This window comes from Rhinoderma darwinii, chromosome 5 (assembly GCF_050947455.1).
Source record: "Rhinoderma darwinii isolate aRhiDar2 chromosome 5, aRhiDar2.hap1, whole genome shotgun sequence".
Classification (NCBI taxonomy): Eukaryota; Metazoa; Chordata; class Amphibia; order Anura; family Rhinodermatidae; genus Rhinoderma; species Rhinoderma darwinii.
The window spans coordinates 305,502,282-305,526,754 of NC_134691.1; the positions used below are offsets into that span (position 1 = coordinate 305,502,282).

Below are 24,473 nucleotides of genomic sequence, written 5' to 3' on the forward strand. Positions count from 1 at the left end.
AGGTTAGACCCCGCTGATCAGAAAGAGATCGCATAGCTTAGTGATATGCCATCACACTAGGAGATGGAGTAACCCTTGTAATACAGATGGGGAAATTAAGCATAGCCTCGTAACCACTTTATTCTACTCTTGAGAAAAGGTGGCTACTTATCTGTCCTTCAATTATCCAGCCCTAAGCTAATGCTGAAAGGAAACCCATTACAGTTTGCCAATGTGATACAACATGGTTTAGGAACTGAAGACCACTGCTGTCTGGAAAGTCCAAAGTCTAGAGCAATGAAATGTTCATTAACAGCTGGAGTTGAAAGTATTGTCTGAAATTGCCCTCACAATAAAATTTGCAATAAAAATTGTCTATAATAACCGCTGTCTGTGATGGCTTCTAACTATTAAAAAATAATTGCTCTGTGACCTGACTCACTGTAGAAAGGGCCCCTGAATTCTCAGAAGCTCAATGTGAAAACTAATAAATGTTTAAGTGAGGGTGATTGTTTAATGATCAGAGTTCTGCAGGAGAAAAATGACCTTATTTCTGACTCTGGAAATGTTGGTTCATGTCAAAAATACGAAGGGACAAACTATTGCCTTTGATGTCACTGATTAAACAACTTGTCTCTAGAAGAAGAAAAAAAATAATCTAATGGATTGAGTATATGCGCTGTAATATAATGTATAATAACTCACCTCAACACTGGTAAACATTTCTCGAAACTCAGTTAGTAGAAAACTAATAATTTTAGGGTCAAATATACTGGGAGATGACGAAAAACACAACTAAAACAGTACAAGTAACGCACACAGATGCCAGCAGGTAGAACACATTTACCAAAGATAATCATCATACGATTCTCTAGATCTTAGATCAAAATCATTTGGGGGACCATCTTTTTAGATCAGTAATGCCCAATTGGCGAGCCCCCAGAAGTAGACCAATTCCTATGACACAGTTGCCTGCCCTAGAATAATGGTCAGGCATGAGTGCTCCTGTACTGTAGTATCTTTCTCATCCCTCAAAGTTGTGCTGCATGCATGTGTGTATATATATATATATATATATATATATATATATATATATATATATATATATATACACACATACATACACATATACAGTGAAGGAAATAAGTATTTGATCCCTTGCTGATTTTGTAAGTTTGCCCACTGTCAAAGACATGAACAGTCTAGAATTTTTAGGCTAGGTTAATTTTACCAGTGAGAGATAGATTATATTGAAAAAAAAAAATAGAAAATCACATTGTCAAAATTATATATATTTATTTGCATTGTGCACAGAGAAATAAGTATTTGATCCCTTTGGCAAACAAGACTTAATACTTGGTGGCAAAACCCTTGTTGGCAAGCACAGCAGTCAGACGTTTTTTGTAGTTGATGATGAGGTTTGCACACATGTTAGATGGAATTTTGGCCCACTCCTCTTTGCAGATCACCTGTAAATCATTAAGATTTCGAGGCTGTCGCTTGGCAACTCGGATCTTCAGCTCCCTCCATAAGTTTTCAATGGGATTAAGATCTGGAGACTGGCTAGGCCACTCCATGACCTTAATGTGCTTCTTTTTGAGCCACTCCTTTGTTGCCTTGGCTGTATGTTTCAGGTCATTGTCGTGCTGGAAGAACCAGCCACGAGCCCTTTTTATGTCCTGGTGGAGGGAAGGAGGTTGTCACTCAGGATTTGAGGGTACATGGCTCCATCCATTCTCCCATTGATGCGGTGAAGTAGTCCTGTGCCCTTAGCAGAGAAACACCCCCAAAACATAATGTTTCCACCTCCATGCTTGACAGTGGGGACGGTGTTCTTTGGGTCATAGGCAGCATTTCTCTTCCTCCAAACACGGCGAGTTGAGTTAATGCCAAAGAGCTGAATTTTAGTCTCATCTGACCACAGCACCTTCTCCCAATCACTCTCAGAATCATCCAGATGTTCATTTGCAAACTTCAGACGGGCCTGTACATGTGCCTTCTTGAGCAGGGGGACCTTGCAGGCACTGCAGGATTTTAATCCATTACGGCGTAATGTGTTACCAATGGTTTTCTTGGTGACTGTGGTCCCAGCTGCCTTGAGATCATTAACAAGTTCCCCCCGTGTAGTTTTCGGCTGAGCTCTCACCTTCCTCAGGATCAAGGATACCCCACGAGGTGAGATTTTGCATGGAGCCCCAGATCGATGTCGATTGACAGTCATTTTGTATGTCTTCCATTTTCTTACTATTGCACAAACAGTTGTCTCATTCTCACCCAGTGTCTTACTTATGGTTTTGTAGCCCATTCTAGCCTTGTGCAGGTCTATGATCTTGTCCCTGACATCCTTAGAGGGCGCTTTGGTCTTGCCCATGTTGTAGAGGTTAGAGTCAGACTGATTAATTGAGTCTGTGGACAGGAGTCTTTTATACAGGTGACCGTATAAGACAGCTGTCTTTAATGCAGGCACCAAGTTGATTTGGAGCGTGTAACTGGTCTGGAGGAGGCTGAACTCTTAATGGTTGGTAGGGGATCAAATACTTATTTATCTGTGCACAATGCAAATAAATATATATAATTTTGACTATGTGATTTTCCTGTTTTATATAATCTATCTCTCACTGGTAAAATTAACCTAGCCTAAAAATTCTAGACTGTTCATGTCTTTGACAGTGGGCAAACTTACAAAATCAGCAAGGGATCAAATACTTATTTCCTTCACTGTGTGTGTGTGTGTGTGTGTGTGTGTGTGTGTGTGTGTGTGTGTGTGTGTGTGTGTGTGTGTGTGTGTGTGTGTGTGTGTGTGTGTATGCTGTATTTTTGAACTGTATGATATATCTATTTTTTACACAGTGCATTCGGAGAGTCTTCAGGCCCATTCACTTTTTTCACATTTTGTTATGTTGAACAGTGGCCTCCATAATTCTTAAATGGAAGAATTTTGGAACAACCAGGACTCTATCTAGAGCTGGTCGACACAACAAAGTAACTAATCGGGAGAGAAGGTCCTTGGTAAGAGTGGTGACCAAGGACCCAATGGTCACTCTGGCTGAGCCCCAAAGATCCTGTGTGCAGATGGGAGAAACTTCCAGAAGGTCAACCATCACTGCAGCACTCTACCAATCTGGGCTTTATGGCAGTGGCCAGAAAGAAGCCTCTCCTCAGTAAGAGACACATGAAAGCCCCTCTGGAGTTTGCAATAAAGCCCCTAAAGGACTCTCCGATTGTGAGAAACAAGATTCTGTGGTCTGATGAAACCACAATTTAACTTTTTGGCCTCAATTCTAAGCATCATGTCAGGAGGAAACCAGGCACTTCTCATCACCTGCCCAATACCATCCTTACAGTGAAGCATGGTGGTGGCAGCATCATGCCGTGGGGGAGGGGAGGGGTTCAGCGGATGGGACAGGGAGACCACTTGGTCAGGTTTGAGGGAAAGATGAATGGAGCAAAACAGATATTCTTAATGAAAACCTGATCAGCATTTTTCCTTCAAATAAATGAAGTCATCATATAAAAACAGCATTTTTTTTTATCTTTGTCTAATATTAAAAAGTAGTTTGATGATCTGGAGCATTCATGTGTGACAAATATGCAAAAAGAGGAAATTGGGAATGGGCAAATACTTTTTCGCAACACTATTTCCATTTAAAGTTTTGTTTGTTTTTTTTGCAGTCCCAAACCTATTTTAGTTAATAAAATATATGGGGGAAAAACAGGCCATAGCGGTATAGAAAAAGTAATAGGTCTGCAAGCCTACCCTTGACCCAGCCATGGTTTAGTGTGATGATCTGCTCTTTGATGAAGCCAAAGGCCACATTTGAGGGCCCCACGATATGTCAGGTTTTAGATTATTTAGACTAAACTAATCGCTGAGCGAATAGCTAAACCCTTGACAGATCCCAAAGAATTAGTCGGTACAGAAATCCAAAGTGGAATGCCTTATTCTAAATGCCGTTGTAAACATACCTTTGTACACCTTGGGCAACGATCAGTTAATTTTCTAGTCCGCACACAGTCTAGCGTAAACGCTGCCGCCAGTCAGTGCATGGACTAATGACAAAGCTGTAGATGGTCAGTCCATAGTCTAGTGCAGTTTTTTTGGGGGGGACTGGAGTCATACACAGCTGTGGCAACCAGAATGAAAGCGCATTGTTCACATTGCTGGATGTGTTCAGAGAACTTGAAAATGTGCAAAAGAGAAGCAAGAAACAAAAGTTACTGAACAGCCGGGGAAATTATGGACTAAGTCGTACTTGTGCAGTATCTTCACACAAAACAAAAAACAAAGTTTCAATCCACCGGTCAAAATCCTGCGCTTATCTCCGCTGGAAATATTCTGCAAGGCGGCTGCCATTGACATTGTAATGTGAAAATGAAATCCTCCTGGGTAGGGTAGTCACGATACCAGAACTTAGATACTTCGTGTAGTATTGCGATACTCGATACCAAAACGATACTTTGCCAAAAAAAAAAAAAAAAAAAAAACAAACAACTTCTTCCATTTTCTGATGTGAGGCATGTGGTTTGATGAATTTTGAACCTCCATGTGCCTCACATTAATAGTAATTAACCCAATCATGTTCCTCAGTCATAATGGACAACATTGGGTTAATGTGTGAGGAACATGATGGGGTTAATTACTATTAATGTGAGGCACATGGAGGTTCAAAATTCATAATACCTCGTGCCTCACATTAATACGTGAAAGAAAGCAGTTTATTTTGTAAGGGTATGTTCACACGGCAACGCCAACTACGTCTGAAATTACGGCGCTGTTTTCAGGCGAAAACAGCTCCTAAATTTCAGACGTTTTGACAAGTGCACGCGCTTTTCGCGGTGTCTTGTACAGACGTAATTGGAGCTGGTTTTCATTGGAGTCAATGAAAAACGGCTCCAATTACGTCCCAAGAAGTGACGTGCACTTCTTTGAGGCAGGCGTCTTTTTACGTGCCGTCTTTTGACAGCGGCATGTAAAAAAAAGCCCGTCTGCATAGAACACCGTAAGACCCATTGAATTCAATGGGCAGATGTTTGCAGACGGTTTGGAGCCGTTTTTTTCGTAAAACACCTGAATTACGTCCGTAAATAGGGCGTGTGAACATACCCTAACAGCGTAAACATGAATGACGCAATAAATGTGTTACTACGGTCGCGACGATTCCGAATGTGTATATTTTATGTATGGAGACTATGTTTATTGTAAAAAATGTGTGTTTTTTTTTTTTAATTTAACGTGACCTAATTTTAATGTTCTTTCTTTTAATTTTAATGTACTGGCATGTATCTATATGCCAGTACATTAGCCTGTGTACTGATAAGACATACTGAGGTATGGCCTAACAACAGGAAATATGGTCAGACAGCCCGTGGGTCCTTCAACCCTGAGGTGATGCGGCCGGCGCTGCACTAATAAACGGCGGCGTAGGCACTGAACACAGAACATGGGGGTGTTTTGCGGTGCGCCCGCCATGTTCTGTCTTCAGTGTCGCCGCTCATTAGTGCAGCGCTGGTCACATCACATTATGCGGACCAAACGCGCACACTTGTCAGAACTCCGGTGCGGGGCAATGGCTGTATTACACAGCCGCAGCCCCGCTCTAACAACATGCATGTATTACTATATCAAAATACATGAAATAGCGGCATTGAACCGTTTCAGGGTGCACAGTATCGAAACAGTATCGAAGTTTCGATGCATCCCTACTCCTGGGACAGTTCAACTCAAGAACAACAATATTTTAATAACAAGCAATATGCAATGTTACTGATCAGTGAAATAGAAAAAAAAAACCATGTCTGTGCATTTCCTCATACTTGTACTTTGCTCCAAAACTGATTTATAACGGCAGCGGTTTAAAAAAAATAAAAAAAAATAATCCTTATTCTATATAATAAGAAAATAGAATGATCAAACCAGCATGTAAGACAAATTTTCCTGAAAGGTCCCCAGCGGGGGTCTTCCTTATTGTTAGAGCAGTACACGATTTCCTCTCACCCACAAAAAGTCATAGCGAGAACCTGCATGGTGTTGGTAACATTAAGCAGCACTTCCTTAATCACTCATTTCCAACAATTTATGGATGATCAGTGGCAAAAACAAAAAAAAAGAAAGAATTCAGTGCAAGTCAATTGAGACAAACAGGCTTTGCTTCTAAACCCAATGCTACGGCTCTTTAAAGCGGAGGCCTGACACGAATTAAAGCGCTGGAAAATAAAGGCTCGTCTGGCCATAAAATACAGTACTGGGTCACTTTTATGTAAGTTTGCCAAAAGGGACAAAAACCAGGACAATTTCAAACTGTGACACAGGATAGAAGCATATTAAAAAAATCTTGCTTTCTTCTCCATTGCGCTGTCATGTTACTTAGCTTTATAGACCTTGCAAACTGGAGACCCGACCTCTTCGATTTCCACCTGGCCCACCTAATTAATTAAGCAAGGAAGTTACCTTACATTTTTTTATCCTATTTGCTTTTATTATCAGTCCGTTTGATGTTTTAGAAGTTAACCTCTTAATCCCACTGAACATTTTGGGAATGTCTGGATCATTTAGGTAATTGGTCAGGATGTTTCTGTCGCTCATGTTCAATTTTATATAACAAGTTGTGGTATGATGTGCAGTATTAAAAGTGGAAGAAAAAATGTACACACAGGACAGAGGCACCTTGCAGGACCAAAAAGGGAATAGAGGCCATGTTGTAATGCATAAATTATACAGGACGTGGAGGAACTTTAATTTGAAGCATTTGAAAGAATGCGCTTAGTTTTCAGCCATATGTTAAAAAAAAAATAAACTTTTAAATCAGAATAAAAATCCAAAAACATTCTTTAAAGAGTAACTGTAATTTCATATCCTTTTGATATGTCAAAGCAATATATCAGACGTTTTGATTAGTGGCGGTCCTGATGCAGAGACCCCCACCCTCAGAAAAATGAAGGTGCAGAAGTGCTCAGTATCTTCGGCTGTAATCGGCTCTATTCATCAACCTGAAGATGGGCTGACATGGAACGCCAAATGAGCGCCCATCTCAGCTGAAGGTGCAGATCGCTCAGCTCAGAACTTCTGGACCTTCATTTCAGAGAAGGTGGGGGTCTCCGTATACGGTACCCAAGCGATTAAAACTTCTGATATGTTACGGAGAGATATGTTTGTAAAATTCCTCCGATCTGGCATTAATGGGACCCGATGTTGGAATAATTAAATATTCTAAGGGTGTGTTCACATGAGGGTCAGGCTTCCGCACATCAATTCCGTTCGAAATTTCCGTCGGAGGAACTGATGAACGGAAATTCAAACGGAAACCATAGCTTCCGTTTGCATTACCATTTCAAAGGTAATGCTTCCGTTGCAGTTGGTTTCCATTCTGTAAACTGTCCGGGGTCTTTCTGCAGAAAAAAAAATAGTCCACTATATTATTGTTTCTGCTAAAAAAATAAAAAAAAAATAAATTAAAAAAGAAAACCGGAAAAACTTTACGGAACAGAAACCAACGGAAATCAATGGTAATTTATTTATTTCCGTTACTTATATAGCACCAACTTATTACGCAGCGCTGTACAGAGGTCCTCTTTTTTACTGTCCCCACTGGGGCTCACAATCTAAATTCCCTATTGGTATGTTTTTGGAGTGGGGGAGGAAACCGGAGTACCCGGAGGAAACCCACGCAAACACGGTAATGCAATCAGAAGCTGTGATTTCCGTTTGGCTTTCCGTTGCTCGATTCTTCCAACGGAAAGGTCGAACAGAAGCCCGACGCGGATGTGAACAGGCCCTAAACTACTATTACAAACTTTATTATTATTTTCCTCTGTAAGGGCTAGCTCTTACAGTGGATTTTACGTGGCGGGTTCCGCCGCAAAATCCACTGCGGAACTATTCCTGCCAACGGCAGGAAGATTCCTCCCTCCCATCCCTTGACATCAGTAAGAGATTTGGGCAGAATCCACCCGAAGATCAAGCAGGACGCTTCTTTTTTCTGCTAGCTGAAATAATCATCTGGTGGGGGAAAAAAAAAGCACCCGACTTCCATTGAAATTAATGGGAGGCGGAATTTTGCGGCGGATTGCACATACCCTAAAAAGTAGAGGATTTACAATAAGACTACCAAAAAAAAAATAAGAAGATTCTATCATACAATATGTAACAATACTATATGCAACTATCACTTGACTGTCTAGTTAGGGTATGTTCACACGCAGTGAGCAAAAACGTCTCAAAATACGGAGCTGTTTTCAAGGGAAAACCGCTCCTGATTTTCAGACGTTTTTTAAGCCACCTCGCAATTTTCGCTGTTTTTCGCTGCCGTTTTTGGAGCTTTTTTCGATAGAGTCAATGAAAAACAGCTCCAAAAACGTCCCAAGAAGTGACCTGAACTTCTTTTTCGTGCCAGTTTTTCACGCTTGAAAAAACGCTCCGTCGGAACAGAACGCCGGTTTCCCATTGAAATCAATGGGCAGATGTTTGGAGGCGTTCTGCTTCCGATTTTTCGGGCGTTTACAGCCCGAAAAACGGCCGAAAATAGGCCATGTGAACATACCCTCAGTCTTATGGTTTTAGGAGATTTCAGTTGATCATGCAGTTCTGTTTTGTTACAGAAAATACTACGTATCATCTTCTCTATTTCACAGAGCTTGTATTATTTATATCATAAAAGGAGATGTAGACCGTTTAACTCATTTTTGTCTTGTTTTTTTAATAAAACAATGGATTATGTGATTTTAAAGAGGCGCTGTCACCAGATTTTCAAACCCCTATCTCCTATTGCAGCAGATCGGCGCTGCAATGTAGATAACAGTAAAGTTTGTTTTTTTTCAAAAACGAGCCTTTTTTGGCCAAGTTATGACCCTTTTTATATTTATGCAAATGAGCCTTTCTTATGTACAACTGGGCGTGTTTAAAGTTATGTCCAAGTGGGCGTGTATTGTGTGTACATCTGGGCGTTTTTACTTGTTTTACTAGCTGGGCGTTGTGAATAGAACTGTATGATGCTGACGAATCAGCATCATCCACTTCTCATCGTTACCACCCAGCTTATGGCAGTGCACAGACACACAGCGTGTCCTCGCGAGATCACGCTGTGACGTCACTCCCTCCCACAGGAACTTCATCGCGTCAGATGAGCGAGGACACGCTGTGTGTCTGTGCACTGCCAGAAGCTGGGTGGTAACGAAGAGAAGTGGATGATGCTGATTCGTCAGCATCATCCACTTCTATTCACCTACGCCCAGCTAGTAAAACAAGTAAAAACGCCCAGATGTACACACACAATACACGCCCACTTGGACATAACTTTAAACACGCCCAGTTGTACTTAAAGAGGCTCTGTCACCAGATTTTGCAGCCCCTATCTGCTATTGCAGCAGATCGGCGCTGCAATGTAGATTACAGTAACGTTTTTATTTTTAAAAAACGAGCATTTTTGGCCAAGTTATGACCATTTTCGTATTTATGCAAATGAGGCTTGCAAAAGTACAACTGGGCGTGTTGAAAAGTAAAAGTACAACTGGGCGTGTATTATGTGCGTACATGGGGGCGTGTTTACTACTTTTACTAGCTGGGCTTTCTGATGAGAAGTATCATCCACTTCTCTTCAGAACGCCCAGCTCCTGGCAGTGCAGATCTGTGACGTCACTCACAGGTCCTGCATCGTGTCGGCACCAGAGGCTACAGTTGATTCTGCAGCAGCATCAGCAGGTAAGTAGCTACATCGACTTACCTGCAAACGCCGATGCTGCTGCAGAATCATCTGTAGCCTCTGGTGCCGACACGATGCAGGACCTGTGAGTGACGTCACAGCGTGATCTCTGGAGAACACGGCTGTGTCTGCACTGCCAGAAGCTGGGCGTTGTGAAGAGAAGTGGATGACACTTCTATACACAACGCCCAGCTAGTAAAAGTAGTAAACACGCCCCGATGTACGCACATAATACACGCCCAGTTGTACTTTTACTTTTCAACACGCCCAGTTGTACTTTTGCAAGCCTCATTTGCATAAATACGAAAATGGTCATAACTTGGCCAAAAATGCTCGTTTTTTAAAAATAAAAACGTTACTGTAATCTACATTGCAGCGCCGATCTGCTGCAATAGCAGATAGGGGTTGCAAAATCTGGTGACAGAGCCTCTTTAAGAAAGGCTCATTTGCATAAATATAAAAATGCTCATAACTTGGCCAAAAATGCTCGTTTTTGAAAAAAAAAAACAACGTTACTGTTATCTACATTGCAGCGCCGATCTGCTGCAATAGGAGATAGGGGTTTGAAAATCTGGTGACAGAGCCTCTTTAAGACGTTTTATAGTTTTTTTTGTTTCTTTTTTTTTTGTTTTATAAAGCCTCCACACCGTATAATGCCCCCCATAGCTAAAAAAAAAACAACAATATCTGCAAGAGGAGGTCTGTTAATTTCTGTTTCAGGGGTTTTTTTTTTCTTCTATTAATTGCCCAGCCCTACCTGACTGATCCGGCCTTGATGGCAAGATACAACTTCTATGTATCCAGGATACATAGAAGAGGTGTCTCAAAAAGTTAAAAATAAATAAATATATGTTTAAAGTTGCTTAAAATCCTATAATGCAACGGTTTATATATCTTTTAACCCCTTAAATGGAATGTGTCACGAATTAAACTTTTTTTTTTTTTTAAGTTACTTATTTCTATTATATTTTTTATGTTTTTTTTGCTGTATTTTTTTTTTTTTTCCACATGGTGGAAAGTATTCAAAATGAAATAATAATTTGACATGTTTTCCTATGTTTGCCACCAGAGGAAGCACTTCCCAGAATTACAGCAAGGTGAATAAGGCAAAGCAACCTGACTCTCAGCTGCCGTAAATGTGGGAGGGAATCTCAACCCTCCTCCCTATTTTTGGCTACAAGCCAGGAAAAGGTGTCTTCAAATTGCTAAGCATTGTCCGGCTGCCATTTTGGGAGTGATTGTATGATTGTACAATGCAGCTGGCAGAAGCTATAAGACACACCAAAAGGCTAAGGGTATGTTCACACGCTTACTAACAAAACTTTTGAAAATACGGAGCTGTTTTCAAGGGAAATCAGCTCCTGGTTTTCAACCGTTCTTTAATCAAACTTGCGTTTTTCACTGCGTTTTTTTTAAGCCCGTTTTTGGAGCTGTTTTTCTATAGAATGAATAACTGCTCCAAAAACGTCCCAAGAAGTGACATGTACTTTTTCGCAGGCGTCTTTTTACGTGCCGTTTTTTTAAAATGAGGTGTAAAAAAACACCCCGTCGGAACAGAACGCTGTATTTCCCATTTAAATCAATGGGCAGATGTTTGTAGGCGTTCTGCTTCCGATCTTTCAGCCGTTTTTCAGGACATTTACGGCCCGAAAAATGTTTGAAAACACTACGTGTGCACATACCTAACGGTATGTTCACACAGTTTTTTTTTTGGCCGTAAAAATCGTAAGCAGAACACCTCCAAACATCTGCCCATTGATTTCAATGGGTAATACGGCGTTCTGTTCCGACGTGGAGTTGCTAAAAAACGTCTGAAAATCAGGAGCAGTTTTGCCTTGCGCGCACACCCGCACACACCGCTGAGCGCGCACGCACACTGCTCCGCAGAGTGTGTGCACACCCGTAAAAAGTTAAGCGGGTTCTCCTGGGTATGGCAATGCAATATATGTGGATGTAAACTGCAGTTTGGGCACACTGTAGGGTTCAGAAGGGGTGGAGCGCCATTTGGCTTTCGGAGCGCACATTTTGCTTGACAGTTCTGTTTGGCTGGTATTTCAGTTTATAATGTGGCGGCATATGTAAGATGTGCGGAGTACATCAGGGCATAATAAGAGGGTATAATACTGTGATAAATAAATAATCCACAGATGTGTGGACAGGGTCGTACTGATAAACGGTGCCCATCTTATAGGTTTTGAAGCGCACTGCAGATTTTGTGTCGCCATATTCTGAGAGCCAGAACTTTTTTTATTTTTTCTCCACCAGAGCTGTGTGAGGGCTTATTTGTTGTGGGGCAATCTGTAGTTTTCATTGGTACCATTATGGGGTGATATTTTTGATCACTTTTTATTCCATTTTTTTTGCAAGCAAGGCGACCATGAACCAGCAACTCTTACTTTATTCTGCAGGTCGATACGATTACGACAATACCATAAATGTTTTGCAGCATTTGCACAATAAAATCACTTTTTCTTTTGTTTATTTATTATTTGTGTCACCATATTCAGGGAGCCATAACTTCTTTATTTTTCAGTCAAAAAAAGCTGTGTAAGGGCTTATATTTTGCGGGACGGGTTGTAGTTTTTATTGGTATAGTTTTTGGGTACATGCAACTTTTTAAATCACTTTTTATTCTAGGTTTTGGAAGGAGTGGTGACCAAAAAATAGTGATTCTGGCAATGTTTTCTGTTTTTGGCAGTGTTTACCGTGCGGGAGAAATAACCGTTTTATAGTTTGGGTCATTACAAATGCGGTGATACCAAATATGTGTACCTTAAAGTTTTCACATTTTTCTTATAATAAAATAATTATTATTATAGGAAAAAAGGCAGTTTTTGTTTTTTCAACTTACAACTTTTATTTTCATCCTTTTGTTCAACAATTGTATTATTTTTTTGTAGGCCTGCCACTCTGATCTCTATTCTAATGTATTGCACTACCCACGTTGTGCAATGCATTAGAGCGGTCAGTCATTCACCGACAGTAAGCTTCTTAGGCTCCGCCTCATGGGCTTTCATAGGTGGCAGACCAGGAGGCAATTGTTAGGCCTCCGGTTGTCTTAGTAACCATCGGTAGCCCCGCGGCATCTAAGTGGTTAATGGCAGGGAGCGGAACTAGCTCAATTTCCTGCCGTTACAGCAGGGTGTCAGCTGTAGCATACAGCGGACACACGTGGCTGTTGGCGCACGCTCAGCTTCCGTGCCTTCTTTTTCCGACAGGAGGAGTTTTAGGCCTCGCCTAAGGCCGGGGCCTAACAGGCCTCTGTACTTGGCAGACAGGAGGCCATTGTTAGGCCTCCAGTTGCCAAAGCAGCCATCACAAACCCAGCGATTGTATTAGGGTTTTTACTGTCCGAAATTGCAATCTGACGGCTACACATCTGTAGCCGTCTGCAATTTTGGAAGCGTCCATAGACTTCTATGGGCAAGTCTGTGCCGCAATTGTGTGTAGGAATAGGACAGGTTCTATATTTTGCGGATCATTTCTACGGCACAAACAGACATCCATAAATATACGGAAAGGCATCCGTGGCCAATTTTGTTTGGCAAATATGAATAGAGCCTGAATGCAATCTACGGGAGCCATTGGAAAAAGCTCTAAGGCTGGAGTTCACACGTAGCGAATTTGTCGCAGATATTTATTGTGGATTTTCCTGAAAATATGACCTTACCGGCCTATCTGACCGAAGGGACTTCTTGATATGGGGTGATTACTTTTACACACTTCTTGCACTATTTTTATAGTGATTTTGTATACCATTATATTTATACAAAGAATATATTTTTTCAACTCTAACAGGTTGTTGTCATTTCATTTTTTGTGCCTATTTCTACATTTTGGATTTTACCTTTTGCAATGCAAAAATGTGAGGTCTGCGTCAAAATCAGCAATGTGTGAACTAAGCCTAAATATTTTGGTTTGTACAGAGCAAGAATGCCCAATCCACTGCCATTACAGACATGCATATGAAGATCAGATAATTTTTCTTCAATAGAGGCTTATAGTCTCCTTTATATTACACCAACGGAAAATTACATATCTACTCCTAGAGAACTCATCTGACTCAATCACTTCACTGTAGCCTACTGACCAACACACTTTATTGCTCACTATGTACAGGCCCTCTTTCCTAAGAGGTCATGCATATTAAATAAAAGTCGACCAAATTAAACGATTTTGATGCAACCAGCTATATTATGTACAGTCCTGGGCAAAAGTTTTGAGAGGGACCCAAATTTTGGTTTTTACAAAGTTTGGTGCTTCAGTTCTTATAGTGGCACTTTGCATTAACTCTAGATTGTTATAAAGAGTGATCAATTGCAATTAATTACAGTCATTCCTTGCCATGAAAATTAACTTAATCACAAAACACCCATTTCCACTGCATTTCAGACCTGCCACAAAATGTCTACTAACATAATTTCAGTGATCTTCTCATTAGCTCAGGTGAAAGTGTGAACGAGGACAAGGCAGCTGATATCACTCTGTCATGATCATTGATAATAAGAGCAGTCTGGTTGCTTTAAAAGGGGGATGGCGCTTGAAATCATTGTCTTCTTCTGTTAACAATGGTTACCTCCAAGGAAACATATGCAGTCATCATTGCTTTGCATCAAAAGGGCTTTACAAGAAAGGACATTGCAGCTTGTGAGATTGCCCCTAAATCAACCATTTATCGGATCATCAAGAACTTCAAGAAGAGAGGTTCAATTGCTGTAAAGAAGGCATTAGGGTGACCAAGTAAGTTCAGCAAGTGCCAGGACCATCTAAGAACACTTCCATGACTAAAGAATGGTATCTAAACATCCTCCAAGAGCAACTTCTACCAACGATTCAGGAGCAATTTGGTGATGAACAACACATTTTCCAGCATGATGGAGCACCATGTCACAAGGCAAAAGCAATAACTAAGTGGCTCGGTGAACAAAACATTGACATTTTGTGTCCATGGTCAGGAAACTCCCCAGTTCTCAATCCCATTGAGAACCTGTGGTAAATCCTCAAAAGCAGGTGGACAAACAAAAACACAGAAATTGTGATAAAGTCCAAGCACTAATTAGGCAAGAATGGGTTGCCATGAGTCAGGATTTGGCCCAGAAGCTAATATCCAGCAAGCCAGTGCAAATTGCAGAAGTCTTCAAAAACTGTAAATTTTAAGACTTTGCATAAACTTCATATATTTGTCAATAAAAGCTCAAAAACTTATGAAATGCTTATAATTGTACTTCAGTATACCATAGAAACATCTGACAAAGATTCTTTAAACACTGAAGCAGCAAACTTTGTGAAAACCAAAACTTGTGTCAGTCTCAAAAACTTTTGAACAGGACTGTATATGGAGGCCTCCCACTCTCCCCCGATGGCAGATGGGGAGGGAGCAATAGGACATGCTGAATTTAAACATGTCTAAACCTTCGTTCCTGCAGGAGATAAGGAGAAAAGTTTCTGGCAGCGGCTTATTCCCCTTTCCCCACTGCTGCACGAGTGAAATAGTTGAAAGCCGAACGCGCATTCGGCCTACAGCTCCCTCATGTGCATGGCCAGCTTTATTGTTTTGATCTGAATCATCATCATCTAACCAAACATGACAGACTATAATATAGATTACCTTCATATTTTAGCAAACATATATACTGCTGTACCTTATATCTAGTAAGTGCCAGTTGAACATTACCCCTCTTCTCTTCTAGATTATACTGTATATACAAATGTGTGAAGGCCAGAAAATCGTGGACAGCTTGTGGTCTTCTCCTATTCATATCAAGAACTATACTTTTCAGTTTGGCTGTCCAGTATTCTTCCATAAAGCCACTCTATCTTTTATGGCTAAAGGCGTTTTCCGGGATGTGAATTTTTTTATTAGCGGCTGGAAAGGAAATAAATGAACCAAAAATGTAATACTTACCTATCCTTGCCCCCCCCGGCGATCCAGCTCTGTTGCTCCAGCGGCACTTCCAGTGGTTGTTTAGATGCATGTAGCATGTTACCGCTGCAGCCAATTAGAGGCTCAACGGTCATATGCTATATTTTTGGGATTATGCCAAAAAATGATTAGTCACCAGTGTGCCACGCTGAGTTCTCTGATCGGCTGCAGCGGTCACATGCTACGTGCATTTAAACAATCACCGGAAGTGCCGCCGGGGCAATGATAGGCAAGTATTCCTTTTTTGGTTAATTTCACTCATTTCCAGCCCCTAATAAAACATTTTCAAATCCCGGATAACCCCAATTGGGCCAAAACCAGTTGACCATTACTTACATTTTCTCAGCAGCTAAAGTTGAAAAACAGCACTCATCATGAGTTGCATAGAACAAAACATTTCCTGAAACCACCCTGTGACAAAGACACTTCAATATAAGTCAATGTAAGTCATATTAACTTCTACTGATGCAAAAGGGAAGGGGAAAGTCTACAACAACCATCTTCTCACACAGCACCTAATCGGACTAGAAAACATTATGTATGCTATGCTATGCTAGGAAAGGGTATATAGCATATACTTGCAGCAGTAATTCAGTTTCTTAAAGGGATTTTCCAACAACAAAGATTTTATCAATAGAACTTTTTATTAATGATATAGAGGATGGGATTAATAGCACTATATCTATTTTTGCAGATGACACCAAGCTATGTAGTAATGTTCAGTCTATGGAAGATGCAAGCCGATATGAACACACTAAGTGTTTGGGCATCCACTTGGCAAATGAAGTTTAATGTAAAGTTATGCATCTGGGTACCAACAACCTGCATGCATCATATGTCCTAGGGGGAGCTACACTCGGGGAGTCACTAGTTGAGAAGGATCTGGGTGTACTTGTAAATCATAAACTAAATAACAGCATGCAGTGTCAATCAGCTGCTTCAAAGGCCAGCAGGATATTGTCGTGTATTAAAAGAGGCATGGACTCGCGGGACAGGGCTGTCATATTACCACTTTACAAAGCATTAGTGAGGCCTCATCTAGAATATGCAGTTCAGTTCTGGGCTCCAGTTCATAGAAAAGATGCCCTGGAGTTAGAAAAAATACAAAGAAGAGCAATGAAGCTAATAAGGGGCATGGAGAATCTAAGTTATGAGGAAAGATTAAGAGAATTAAACCTATCTAGCCTTGAAAAGAGACGACTAAGTGGGACATGATTAACTTATATAAATATATTAAAGGCACATACAAAAAATATGGTGAAATCCTGTTCCATGTAAAACCCCCTCAAAAAACAAGGGGCATTCCCTCTGTCTGGAAAAAGAAAGGTTCAAACTGCAGAGGCGACAAGCCTTCTTTACTGTGAGAACGGTGAATCTATGGAATAGTCACTGCAGGAGCCGTCACAGCAGGGACAGTAGATGGCTTTAAAAAAGGCTTAGATAATTTCCTAGAACAAAAAAAAATATTAGCTCCTATGTGTAGAAATTTTTCCCTGCCCTTTTCCCATCCCTTGGTTGAACTTGGACATGTGTCTTTTTTTTTTTAACCATACTAACTATGTAACTTGCCATAAAGGTTTAATAAATTGGGGTCCAACTGCAAGTATCCCCATCAATCCTGAGAACAAGGTCCCAATGTACTCTCATTGCAGAGAAGAGGTGGCCATGGATGCATGGGCACGCTTCATTATTCTTTACGCGGGATACAATAGCGAAGTGAGTGCTCAAATCCCCCTTTGTTCCAATTATCTTATCAATATGTAGTGGGGAAATCATTTTAAAGATGTGGCGGGAGACACGGCAGCAGACACACAGTCTAGCCACTTTATAAGTCATTTTTTACTTATTTCCAATATTTATATTTCCAATTGGAAACATAGTGGCATCATATACCTGCAGTGCTGTACACAGATTGTGATCACTCACATCAGTCCAATTTTATCAGAAGCCGTCAATTTGTCGGTCTCTCTTATAGCCTATGGTCGATTTACAGTGCTGCAGGAATGTACACAGAGACTGGTTGGAGAGATCAATGCTAGAGCTGGGGGGACTTAAGGCCCTGTTCACACGGCATGTATTGGACAAGTTTTTTTATGCATTTTATGCACAGAAAAACACATGTTTTAAGCTTTCCATTGACATCAATGGGAAATTGCATGGTCAGCGCATACGGTATTAACACTTCCATGTTTGGAAGCATTCTTACTTTGTAGAATTTTTCCGCAACTACCTAAAACTTTTGCACATTACTGTATGTGCAATAACAAATACAATTACAAAACCGAAGAATTAGCACTAGAGATTTACCTGTGCGGACTGAAAAGTCTTACATAGCCAGACAGCCAAGCGCTACATCTGAAAACTCCCTGATATTTACCACCACTTCTAATATAATTCCTAGATTTTACAACCACTTCCTAGGGTTCATAGTTACTGTAAAGGCAAAGGGGATAAAAAGGTGGTAGAGGCTATAAAAAGCAGCCACTGCGAGCTTAAAAAAATCCACTTCAGAAAAATAAAGCCCACAGACAACCCCTAAAGGCCTAAATGTCCATTTACATTAAAGGCCAAGTTTAATTAGAAACTAAGCAGGGAATTCTGCTTGGTCTGTTTCGCTACGTACAGTTGTATGGCACAAATCCAATACTCATAATCAAGACCATTAGTCAGGACGTTATTAGAAGCGCACGTTAGTTAGAAATTAAATGCTTACAGCGCAGGTCAGGGAAAGATGACTCAATGAAGCATTGTAGAGCAAACCACTAATTTACTGGTATAATATACTGGGAGCACAATAAAGTCGTGTTTTTTCACGAAGACTGAATTACTTTTCGGAATCTCTAGAGCGACTACAAAACAAACGTGCCAGAAACAAGAAAAGAAAAAAAGAAAAATATTTCAATTAAAATTGAAAGCCAAGATGTACTGCACTTTAACTATGCAAAAACTGGAATATTGCAGGATCATTCTTTAAAGATTTATAGGGCAAAACAGGACTTTGCCTTTCAGAGTCGTACCAACTCATTCTTCAGGTCTAGACAAAATTACACATACATTGGATATTCATATATAAAAGGCTAGTGAAAGAAATAAATGATACAACCAGAGTTAAAGAGGCTCTGTCACCAGATTTTGCAACCCCTATCTGCTATTGCAGCAGATCGGCGCTGCAATGTAGATTACAGTAACGTGTTTTTTTTTTGTTTTTTTTAAAACGAGCATTTTTGGCCAAGTTATGACCATTTTTATATTTATGTAAATGAGGCTTGCAAAAGTACAACTGGGCGTGTATTGTGTTTGTTACATCTGGGCGTTTTTACTTCTTTTACTAGCTGGACGTTGTGTATAGAAGTATCATCCACTTCTCTTCACAACGCCCAGCTTCTGGCAGTGCAGACACACAGCGTGTTCTCGAGAGATCACGCTGTGACGTCATTCACTTCCTGCCCCAGGTCCTGCATCGTGTCGGACGAGCGAGGACACATCGGCACCAGAGGCTACATTTGATTCTGCAGCAGCATCGGCGTTTGCAGGTAAGTAGCTACATCGACTTACCTGCAAACGCTGATGCTGCTGCAGAATCAACTGTAGCCTCTGGTGCCGATGTGTCCTCGCTCGTCCGACACGATGCAGGACCTGGGGCAGGAAGTGAGTGACATCACAGCGTGATCTCGAGAACACGCTGTGTCTGTGCACTGCCAGAAGCTGGGCGTTGTGAAAGGAAGTGGATGATACTTCTATACACAACGCCCAGCTAGTAAAAGAAGTAAAAACGCCCAGATGTAACGAACACAATACACGCCCAGTTGTACTTTAGAAAGGCTCATTTACATAAATATAAAAATGGTCATAACTTGGCCAAAAATGCTCGTTTAAAAAAAAACAAAACGTTACTCTTATCTACATTGCAGCGCGGATCTGCTGCAATAGGAGATAGGGGTTGCAAAATCTGGTGACAGAGCCTCTTTAAAGAAGACCCTCAGTGGAATCAGGAACTTCCCATCTCTGCATTCCCCACCTGATACACCACACTCTACACTTCTTTTATGTATACTGTACTTACTTATTGAACTGCTGCCTTGTCTGTGCCCTAAAAAAGCCTCCATCTTGATACTTAGATTTCCCCAGCTTTCTCTTCCTCTCTGCTTTGCCATCAATTCCATGATGCTTCATCACAGAATCACATGACCAGCTAAAGACCATACCAGTTCTGCATGCTGGGGGACACGGTGATTATCATTCTCTCTATATTGTCCTAAATAAGATGAGAAACCATAACTATACAGGACAGGGAGGCTGCACTATATTCTTCTACATTACACAGGTGTGTCAGGAACCTGTTCAAGTATCTGTGGCAGCTAATGATAGAAGTTTCTCTCCCCCCTGTGCAAAACCAGTGTGGCGTAGGAACTGCTGAAGCCTGTGATGGGTAACACATAGATCTCTATAGAATCAAGTAGAGAAAGCGTGTCACCGAGCCGGATTCACACTGCTGCTAAGCAACCACCGCAGTCTGATATATAGAGATATAAGAAGCAAGAAAAACAACAGGTGAGAAACGGACACATGAAATACGATAATGGTAATGTTTAGTTTTGGCCGGAGTGTCCCTTTAACGTAAAAGTTACATGTGCAACACACATAATTAGAAAAAGTAATACAACAAATTACAATTGACAGAATCACATTAAGAGGATAATATGAACAGATTTCCAAGGAGTCCTAGAAGCCAAATAGGCTAGGAAGACTAGTAAGATGGTGTGTGTGTGTGTGTATGTATATATATATATATATATATATATATATATATATATATATATATATTTATTAGTAGTCCAATAAGAAAGCCAATGAGGTACACCCCTAGGCAAACTGTAAACGGTGGGGGGAGATTTACTAAGCAAATTGGCCAGAATTGAGTCAAGTTGCAACAAAAACTGGAGTACACGCCGATTTATCATGTGTTTAACCCATTCCCGCTTTGGACACTTGACCTTCCGGACAGAGCCTCATTTTTCACTTTATGTGGTAATAACTTCTGAATGTTTTCACCTATCCAAGCGATTCTGAGATTGTTTTGCCGTGACACATTGGACTTCATGTTACTGCCAAAATTTGCTCGATACATTCAGTATTTAATTGTGAAAAACACCAAAATTGAGTGAAAAATTACAAAAATTTGCATTTTTCTCAATTTAAATGCATCTGCTTGTAAGGCAGGCCGTTATACCACACAAAATTGTTGCTAATTAAGATCCCCCATATGTCTACTTTAGATTGGCATCGTTTTTTGAATATCGTTTTATTTTTCTAGGACGTTACAATGTTTAGAACTTTAGCTGCAATTTCTCACATTCAAGAAAATTTCAAAAGGGCTATTTTTACAGGGGCCAGTTCAGTTGTAAAGTGGCTCTGAGGGCCTTATATATTAGAAACCCCCAATAAGTCACCCTATTTTAAAAACTTCACCCCTCAAAGTATTCAAAACAGCATATAGAAAGTTTCTCAACTCTTTAGACGTTTCACAGGAATTAAAGCAAAGTAGAGGTGGTTTAATTTTTTTTGCAGAAATTAATTTTTAATCCATTTTTTTTGTAACACAAAGCAAAGTTATACCAGAGAAATGCAACTCAATATTTATTGCCCAGATTCTGCAGTTTTTAGAAATATCCCACAAGTGGTCCTAGTGTGTTAATGGACTGAAGCACCGGCCACAGAATCAAAAGGAGCACCTAATGGATTTGGGGGTCTCCTTTTTATTAGAAAATATTTTAGGTACCACATCCGGTTTAAAGGGCTCTTGCAGTGCCAAAACAGAGGAAATCCACCAAAAGTGACCCAATTTTGGAAACGACACCCCTTGAGGAAATTATCTAGGGGTATAGTGAGCATTTTGACCTGACAGGTTTATTGCAGAAACTATTGGATGTAGGCCGTGAAAATTAAAATTTACATTCTTTCAAACAAAATTAAGGTTTAGCTAATATTTTTCATTCCACAAGGACTAAAAGGGAAAAAAGCACCACAACATTTGTAAAGCTATTTCTCCCGAGTAAAACAGTACCCCACATGTGGTCATAAACAGCTGTTTAGACACACGGCAGGGCTCAGAAGGGAAAGCGCGCCATTTGACTTTGAGCTAAAATTTAGCAGGAATGGCTTGCGGAGACAATGTCACATTTGCAAAGCCCACGAAGGACTAAAACAGAGAAAACGCCCAAAAAGTGACTACATTTAGTAAACTACACCCCTTGAGGAATTCATCTACGGGTGTAATGAGCATTTTGACCCCACAGGGGTTTCATAGATTTTATTAGAATTGGGCAGTGAAAATAAAAACAATTCTTTTTCTTCAATAAGATGTAGCTTTTGCTCAAAATTTTTCCTTTTCTCAACAAATAAAGGAATAAAAGAACCCCAACATTTGTAAAGCAACTTCTCCAGAGTACGGAAATACCCCATACGTGGTTATAAACTGCAGGTTGGACACACGGCAAGGAGCGCCATTTAGCTTTAGGAGTACAGATTTTGCTAGATTGATTTCTTGGAACTATGTCGCATTTGCCAAGCCCCTAAGGTACCAGTACAGTGGAAACTCTCCAAAAGTGACTCCATTCACAAAACTACACCCCTTGAAGAGTTCATCTACGGGTGTAGTGAGCATTTTGACCCCACAGGGGTTTCATAGATTTTATTAAGGCAGTGAAAATAAAACAATCCTTTTTCTTCAATAAGACGTAGCTTTTGCTCAAAATTGTTCTTTTTCTCAACAAATAAAGGAAAAAACAACCACAACATTTCTAAAGCAATTTCTCCTGAGTACGGCAATACCCTATACGTGGTCATAAACTGCTGTTTGGGCACACAGTAGGGCTCAGAAGGGAAGGAGCGTCATTTGGCTTTTGGAGTACAGATTTTGCTGGATTGGTTTCTGGTCGCTATGTCGCATTTGCAAAACCCCTGTGGGACCAAAACAGTGGAAACCCCCCACAGGTGACCGCATTTTGGAAACTACACCCCTCAAGGTATTCACCTAGGGGTGTAGCGAGCATTTTAACCCCGAAAGGTGTTTTGCAGAAATTAGTGTGCACTCGATGTTGCAGAGTGAAAATGGGATTTTTTTCCATAGATATGCCAATATGTGGTGCCCAGCTTGTGCCACCATAACAAGACAGCTCTCTAATTATGATGATGTGTTTCCCGGTTTTAGAATCACCCTACATAGGGCACTAATCTTTTGCTTGGACATTCGACAGGGCTCAGTAGTGATAGAGTACCATGTAAAATTGAGGCCTAATTTGGCAGTTTACACAGTATTGGTTCACAATTGCAGAAGCTCTGATGTGAAATAATAAAAGAAACCCCTGAGAAGTGACCCAATTTTGGAAACTGCACCCCTCAAGGCATTCATTAAGGGGTATAGTGAACATTTTCACCCCACAGGTCTTTTACATAAATGATTGCGCTGCGGATGGTGCAATGTAAATATATAAATTTTTCCCTAGACGTGACATTTCAGTGGGAAATATGTCGTGCCCAGCTTGTGCCACTGGAGACACACACCCCAAAAATTTTAAAAGGGTTCTCCTGGGTATGGCAATGTCATATATGTGGAAGTAAACTGCTGTTTGGGCACACTGTAAGGCTCAGAAGGGAAGGAGTGCCATTTAGCTTTTGGAGCGTGGATATTGCTTCGTAGTGGTTTTGTTTGGAGTTTTATTGGTATTTCAGATTATAATGTGGGGGTACATGTAAGCTGGGCAGAGTACATCAGGGGCATAGTCAGGTGGTATAATAATGGGGTAAACAATAAAATAATCCATAAATATTTATTACGCTGTGAAGCAATCCTTCATGCACAGGCCAGTGTCGCACTAATATATGGTCCTTTCTTATCCCCTTTTGGTCCACACGCCGCACCTTTGCAGTTAGGGGAATTTTTCAGGGAACATGTCGTCCTGGTAGAATACGGGCACCCTCACTTCCAGCAGATATGTTTGGGCCCTCCCCTTCCTGGTTCCCTTGATAAATCGCCAGGTGAAACAGAAGAAATGTTCCTCAGGCCTGCACAACTGCATATTTTTCTTTCCTGACTTATTGCAGCCTTAACTTATTTTATTTTTTTCATAGACGTAGTGGTATGAGGGCTGTTTTTTTGCGGGACGAGCTGTAGTTATTACTGGTACCATTTTGGTGAACAAGCGACTTTTTGATCACTTTTTATCCTTTTTTTTTGGGAGGCAAAGTGATCAAAAAACCGCAATTCTGGCATAGTTTCTTTATTTTTTTTTTATACAGCGTTCACCATGCGTTATAAATTACAAGTTCACTTTAGTCTGCGGGTCAGTACGATTCAGGCGATACCTAATTTATAGCACTTTTTTGTGTTTTACAACTTTTAGCACAATAAAATTACTTTTGTAAAAAGAAAAGTATTTTTTCCTGTCTCCGTGTTGTAAGAGCCATTATTTTAAAAAAATGTTGTCGCCGGAGATCTATGAGGGCTTGTTTTTTGCGAGATCAGCTTTAGTTTATATAGGTACCATTTTTGGATATATGCAACTTTTTGATCACTTTTTATTTAAATTTTTGGAAGACAAAGTGACCAAAAAAACAAATTCTGGCAGTAATTTTTTAGTTTTTGTTTTTTTAGGACTTTCATTGCGCGGGAAAAATAACATGATATTTTTATAGTTCAGGTCATTCCGGATGCGGCGATACCAAATATGTATGGCTTTAATATTTTTTTTCAATAATAAATTAGTTGATAAGGGGGGAAAATGGCGATTAAGGGGTTAATGGCAGGAATTGGAGCTAGTTCTGGTTCCTGCCGTTACAGTGGGGTGTCCGCTGTAACATGCAGGCACCCACTGCTG

General features: G+C 40.5%; 1 protein-coding gene across 2 annotated transcripts in view; it reads right to left on the minus strand.

Moving 5' to 3' along the window:
* Positions 1-24,473, minus strand: part of LMBR1 (limb development membrane protein 1) — a 143,048-nt gene that overhangs the window by 70,525 nt on the left and 48,050 nt on the right. The window contains exon 1 of one of the 2 annotated variants that reach the window (XM_075827399.1): positions 19,661-19,806. The exons of the other annotated variant lie outside the window; for it this stretch is intronic. The gene's annotated coding sequence lies outside the window, so the exon portion shown is untranslated. Of the gene's footprint in view, positions 1-19,660; positions 19,807-24,473 lie in introns of those variants that run through there. 2 annotated transcript variants of the gene reach the window in all.